The sequence below is a fragment of the Lactuca serriola genome, chromosome 9, assembly GCF_051521515.1.
Source record: "Lactuca serriola cultivar US96UC23 chromosome 9, Lser_US96UC23_V15, whole genome shotgun sequence".
Classification (NCBI taxonomy): domain Eukaryota; kingdom Viridiplantae; phylum Streptophyta; class Magnoliopsida; order Asterales; family Asteraceae; genus Lactuca; species Lactuca serriola.
The window spans coordinates 71,561,054-71,568,391 of NC_136416.1; positions in this window are offsets into that span (position 1 = coordinate 71,561,054).

The following is a 7,338-nucleotide window of genomic DNA, read 5'->3' on the forward strand; positions in this document are numbered from 1 at the left end:
TTATACTTGGTCCGAGACAGAGCCACGATGTAACACCGAGACTTCGACACGTGCGAGACAGCTGGAGCTCCTATCCGAAGTTACGCCCAGCGTACCACCAAGGCTGCCGAGCAAATCACACCAAAAACCCTTCCTCTCTAAAATCTTTCTCTCTCTAAGGTTCCAAACCACCCCCTAAACCCTAGGAAAAATTCCCTAGCACCCTAAGGAAGCCCCGAGGCTCCTGGAGTCTCGAGAAAAAGGGTCTTTCGGTTTCGGAAACGTTGCTCCGAGCAAAGCCCGGTTTTCTTTAAAATCTGATGTAAGTGAGCTACGCTTATGCATCTTTTAATATAGCTTTCAAATAATTATAGTAATGTTATTAGGTCCTTAAAATAATTATTTGGGCTATTATTATGAGTTATATTGAGTGCAATTTAACGCTTATATAATAGTAATAATAGTCAGACTATTAATTTGTCGCGGTTATCATTAGACTAAACCCTAATGGTATTGGTACTAGGTTTTATCAAATGAAAATTGTTTTGAGAGTATCGAAGCGCTATCCGAGTGCTGAGTCACCACCTTTCAGGTCAGTGCATAGTTACTTTCAGCTTACACATAGATATGAAGTATTTTTTTATAAATTATGTGCTATGTGTGCATATTATTTGAATACTTGCTATCTATGCTGGATGAACGTTTTTATACATGTTTTCAATGATTTAAATTGTATATGTATTTTATATCTACAAAATGTGTTGGGTAAAACATGGGTAGATGTAATAGTTGCTGTGTGACAAAATAAAATAATGAGAGGCCACATTATAGATGTTATTGATGATCCAGTCATCTAGCGGAGTATAGATGACGACCACGGACTATTCTAGACAGTCCAGTGGAACACTAGCAGGCTCGAAACATGTAGGTGTTTATTTGAACTGTGTGCTCACCAGGTGTACTCCATCCCCCACATGGTTGCCTTAAGGACATTTACTGCTGAGGAATCCCCTTAGCAGTAGTGTCCATCCCGATGATGATCCTTAGGCTAGGTCCCTTATGATAGGTGTTTAGGGACATAATGAGAGGATAATGGGAATGGGTAATCAGGTTATTGTTGATTGATAAAGTTAATAAACTTATTTATTGTGGGTTGAAAACCCTATGTGCTCACTAGGCTCCCAAGCCTGACCCACTCAGTTTCTTGTATTACAGGTAGTGGCGCATGAGCATAGATGTGATGTCTTGGGATGAGAGATTAAGGGATTTTAGGCCTGTAAATATAGAATAATGTAGTAAGGCCTATGATGTATTGTTTATGCTTATGATCTGTATCGAACATGACATCTCGAGTCTTTTTAATTAAATACATTTCTATGGAAATGCTTTTGATAAATCTTTATCATATTTTGTTTTGGGACAAATTCCACAACACTTTTATTTAAAATGTTACTCTGATTTTTAAACAAAGCATAAACAAAATCGGTCTTTTCTGGCCGTGAAAATGGGGATGTCGCAGTTGGTATCAGAGAATTAGTTTAAGTGAACTAGGAATTTGTAGTTTTTCTAGACTTAAACTTAGAATGCTAAGCGATGATTGTGAGGTGTGAGCACTAGCTTATTTTAGGAATTATGCCTAAAATGCTTTTATGTGCTAAATGCTTTGTGCCTTATATGCTATTATTTATTCGGATCTATAGCCTGTTGCCGATCGGATCTGGAAACCTTATGTGTTTAGGATCACAGACTCGACGAGTCCAAGGAAATGTCCCAACCACATGAAGATGAACTCCACGATTTCAAGGAGAACTCAGCAATTCTTAGACTGAACACCTTCATATGGATGAAGATGGACTCGACGAGTTCAAGGACGAACTTGGCGAGTCAGTTAAAGATAGTCCGATGTGTTGTTGAAGGCGAACTCGTCGAGCTCTTGCTAGACTCGATGAGTAAGGACGGGGTTATGGCAGTATGTGTACATGGGGACTTGGCCAGTTGGTGTACCAACTCGGTGAGTCGATTCAACCAGATCTTGAGTTTGACCAAAGTTGACTTTGACCAAGGTTTTGACCTTGACTTTGACCTAGACTTGAGGGACCCTTGTAAGGGTTATGAGTATGAATGGATAACTTAGAAAAGTTGTCGTGCAGGGATTAAGGAGTCGAGGAGAGTCGATCTTCACACCGAGGACTGTGCAGATACTACACGACATCGAGGTGAGTTACCTTACAGTAGAAATGGGTCTAAGGCCACAATATGGGCCCATCAGCAGGAGTTGTCTGAGAGATGATTGTCTTTGTGATAATTATCTAGGTTTGCTACTATCTGATATGTTTTATGTGCTAGCTTAATATGATGCTATGTGATAGGGGTAGTAGAGGGAATAGTCCCCAATTACCGGTCGATAGGGCCAATGGGGTAGTCTAGTACCCAACTATGCTAGACAATATGTTATGTTATGTTATGTTATTATGTGGTAGGGGTAGGGGTGAAATAGCCCTCGTAACCGGTTAAGACACACCAATGGTGGGTTGGGCACCCAGATATGCCTGACAATGGGGTAGGTTGAGCACCCTGGTATGCTCACCAGGGTAGGTCGGGCACCCAGATACGCCTGACAGGGTAGGCCGGGCATCCAGATATGTCCAACAGTATGTGATTTGTATGGTATGTGGTATGATGGGGGAACTCACTCAACTTTGTGCTTAAAGTTTTAGTTTTGTTTCAGGTACCTGTTCAGCTAAGGGGAAGGAGTCAGCGCGGTAGCTGCACATCACACACACACACCAGTTTTCCGCATATTTGGCGATTCATGGGATTGTATTATGATTTTATTACTATTTGATGATATGATTTCGAAAACAAAATTATTATGGTTTATGGATTGTTATGTTCGCAACTATGTTTTTGAGAATTGACCTTAGAAGTTAATCAATTAAAAACGAAATTTTTGGACTCGAAATTTGGGTTGTTACAAGTTGGTATCGAAGCCTTGTTTTGAGGGATCCGGACATACTTTTGGGTATGTCTGGACTCAAACTAAGGACTTGGTATGAAAATTTTCTTTCAAAAGTAAAACCATTTTATAAAAAGGAGTTTAAAAAGAGAAAAGAACTTTGAAAAGAACAAGGTGTGTGATGTGCGCGACTGGCCAAGATCAAGTAAGTTCTCCCTAAGATACCCATACATGTTATGCTATATTGTGATATGATTATTATAAATGCATGGTAGAATAGGGCTAAGGATCTAGGAAGATTCCTGTTATGCTTGCTATATGTGCTTAATGAGCTGCATGATAGTACTGAGTAGTCAGTGATATGATGGCCTGGATAGGATATGCTTGGTTTGGGTTACCCAATGCCCGAATGCTACTTGCTTTGTGCTATTAGGAATTATAGTTACCTTTAATTAACTAGTAAACGAATACGTTAAGTTACATATTATGTGGACTAAATAATTTCAGAAGGTTAGTCTAGCCCTATTTCGCAACTCTTGTTTGAGTCCAATCGTTGTTGGGCATGACCTCTCATTCGAAGAATTATCTGGTCTTAGAAATATGCAATAGTAATCGCGAGCTAGTTAAGGAGAGATAACATGGACTTCTTATGCAACTGATGGCGGAGAGTAGGTCGGAGAGTTACCCTACGGTAAGCCTAGGATGACAATAGTGCAATGAGCAGTGGTAGTAGGAGTGACTTGGTGAAGTCAAGGAAATCCTTGAGGAAAGTACGGATAGATGTGAAAGGTAGTATAGGCTCGTACTACTAAAAGCAGAGGATCCGTACTCGATTCAAGGAGGGACGAGATAGAATGAACTTGTAGATTGTGTAAGATCTCTCGAGATTATGTATGACCCTGACATTATGTATTTTGTTTCTGAATGGTGATGACTACGCGTCACGGAGCAGGAGGATCGGGATCAGGATCCAGTTCAGGATCAGGTTCGGGATCAGGTGTCGATCCAGTTGATGAGGGACTACGTGAGTTCATTGCTTCCGAGATCACTAGAGGCATCCTTGAGGCGACCCCGATTATCTTTGGGTCGAACAAGGAAGTGATCATAGAGCTGATGGAGGATATGTTGGATAAGATGTCTAAGTCCATAACTATTTCTGGTAAGTACTTGACCCGACCCGACATTGTCCATTTGGGTTGCATGGCACCATGCAATTGGATGAACTAAATGAGAGAAATAACACAGATGGTTTATTAATATATTATAAGTTCTAATATATTAATAATATTATTTAATTAGTTTGATCAAGAATTAATTTAGAATTAATTAAGTGATCAAAAGATAACTAATTAGATATATGGGTAGATTATGTAAATCTTCCATATCTTATATAGTGGGCTAAGAGGCTCCATGGATTATCAAGTTGGGTTCCACCCATAAGATGCTCCATGGAGTTAACCCATGAATCAAGAAATGAAGAGTCATGGAACATTAGGGTTTACCTAATTCCACACACTATATAAGCAATGTAACTCTCCCCAAAATCGGCTACACTAAGAAACAAGATGGCTTGGCCGATTTTGCATGTGTTAGAGTATTCTCTCAAGTTTATTCTTTGAATCTGGTGTTGTATGAAGCATTTGAGGCATCACACTTGAGGTGCTAGGCTCACAAGGTTTCAAGGAACACTTTCAACAACAAGGTATGTAGTTCTATCTTTTATACAAAGAAAATTGTACCCCATGTATGCTAGATAGGTTCATAACCTTGGAAAACAACTTTGCATGATTATTAGACAAACATAGATCCAAGGTTATTAGGGTTGCATGTAAACTTAGGAAGTGTTAGAATGCTCAAAACCCACCAGGATCGCCTCAAGGCATTCAGGTTCGACATGGAGTCTAGCCAGTCAGGATCGCGCACATTGTCCTTCAATGACTTCAGGGGGAGTGGTGCGCCGGATTTCCACGGGGCGAAGGACCTCATCGTGGCCAGGAGATGGATTGCAGACATCGAGTCTGCACAGTTGAATAGCTTCTTCCCTGAGGGGTCAACGGTTCAGTTTGTTATTGGATGTTTGAGGGACATGGCTAGGGATTGGTGGGAGTCAGTTGGTGACTCTTTGGGAGCCTCGGCTATCGAGGCTATGACCTGGTCAGACTTTGTGACCATCTTCAGGGCAGAGTTTGTGTCGGTTGTGGAGCTTCAGCAGCTGCCAGGGAGTTTCTCTATACGAGGTAGACGACGGAAACGGTGGTGGAGATTACCACCAAGTTTCGAGAGAGGGCCTTGTTGGTGCCTCAGTATGCAGGAGATGAGGAGACGCGGAAGACCCTTTACCATGATATGTTGATAGCTGATATCTGGGAGCAATTCAGCTACTTAGCGTGCCCGACCCTAGAGTCCATGATTTCTAGGGCAAGGGTGAGGGAGATCGATATAGAGCACCTCCGGAAGTGGAAGGCGGTAACTGAGCAAGGTACTGGGGTTTCGGGGAAGAAACCCAAGGGATTCGACTCTAAGTCGAAGGGCGTTCAGGGTCCGGAGCCGCTGCGAGAAATGCGGCAAGCCACATGAGGGGGAATGTAGACTAGGGTCATCAGGCTGCTATAAGTGTGGCAAGATGGGGCACTTCAGCAGGCATTGTACCGCCCCTGCTCCCATTATTCAGAAATCAGAGTTGTTATGTTTCCACTGCAACCAGCGAGGCCAAAAAAGGGGCAATTGCACGAGATTGACAACAGCAGCAGCGCCAGTAGCGGCGCCAGCTCCAGCGACCCTGCAGATCACTGATGGTCGGCAGGGCAAGGTAGAGGCTCCAGTGGCGAAGAGCCAGATTTTTTAGTTGACTACCAAGGAGGCATGCGCTACACCCAATGTGGTGATGGGTATGATTTCTTCTCCTTAACTTTTAATTTATGTTGCTTATGATATTGATGTGCCACATTATATGTTTGGTTTAGGGTCGTTCCATGTGAACGGAATCCTAGTTCAGATGCTGTTTGATTCGGGTGCTACCCGATCATTTGTCTCTCTTGCGCTTAGCAAGAGGTTCCCTGAGTTGTCGGGCATGTTGGATTGCCCTCTAGAGGTCAAGATTGCGGAAGATCGATAAGTGCGAGCATAAGAGATTTTCAAGGATTGTGTTTTGAGATTGTTCAAGCAGCGCTACTTGGTAGACTTGGTTCCCATCCCGTTGTGTGGGAACAAGGTTATTATAAGCATGGATTGGTTGATCCCTAATGGGGCATTGATCGCCTGCATGCAGTAGATGGTCGGGGTCAGGACACCAAGTGTGGGAGAGTTGGTGATTCAGGGAAAGAGGCCACAACGTGGACCAGCTTTATGTTCAGCAGCGAGGGCTAGGCGCTACCTCCAGTAGGGTTGCGCAGGGTATGTCACCTATGCTATGCATACCCAGGAGGCGGGCAAGGCGTCGGTGAACGATGTACCCGTGGTCCGAGAGTACGGGGATGTATTCCCAGAGGAGTTGTCGAGAATACCTCTTAAGTGACAGGTGGAGTTCAAGATCGACCTAGTCCCTGGTGCGGCTCTGATAGCCAAGGCACCATATCGGTTGGCTCCTCCCGAGATGCAGGAGTTGTCTACGCAGCTGCATGAGCTGCTAGACAAGGGTTTTATCTGACCAAGCAGTTCACCTCGGGGATCCCCGATACTATTTGTGAAGAAGAAGGACGGGTCGTATCGGATGTGTATAGATTACCGAGAGCTGAACAAGGTAAAGGTGAAGAAATGTTACCCACTCCCGAGGATTGATGATCTTTTTGACCAGCTTCAGGGGGCATCTTGGTTTTCCAAGATAGATATGCGGTCAGGCTACCATTAGGTGAGGTTCAAAGACGAGGATGTACAGAAGACTGCTTTCCGGACTCGCTATGGCCACTACGAGTTCGTGGTGATGCCCTTCGGGGTCACCAATGCTCCTGCCACGTTCATGGACCTCATGAACTGCGTACGCAAACCAATGTTAGATCTTCTGTGATAGTTTTCATTGAAAAAATCTTAGTTTACTCCAAGACGCAGGAGCAACATGAGGAGCACTTGCGGGAGGTGTTGGATACCCTGAAGAGGGAGAGCTTGTATGCCAAGTTCTCAAAATGCGAGTTTTGGTTGCGCGAGGTGCAGTTTCTTGGGAACCTTGTCAACCAGAACAAGATTTTGGTCGACCCGGCCAAGGTGGAGCCATGATGAGGTGGGAGGTTCCGAAGTCTCCATCAGAGATTCGGAGTTTCTTAGGATTGGCGGTCTATTACCGGAGATTGATTCATGATTTCTCCAAGATAGTCGTGCCCTTGACCTGGCTGACGAAGAAAGCCGTTGTATTTTGATGGGGGCCCGAGCAGCAGGCCGCATTAGAGACCCTGAGACACAGGCTATGCGAG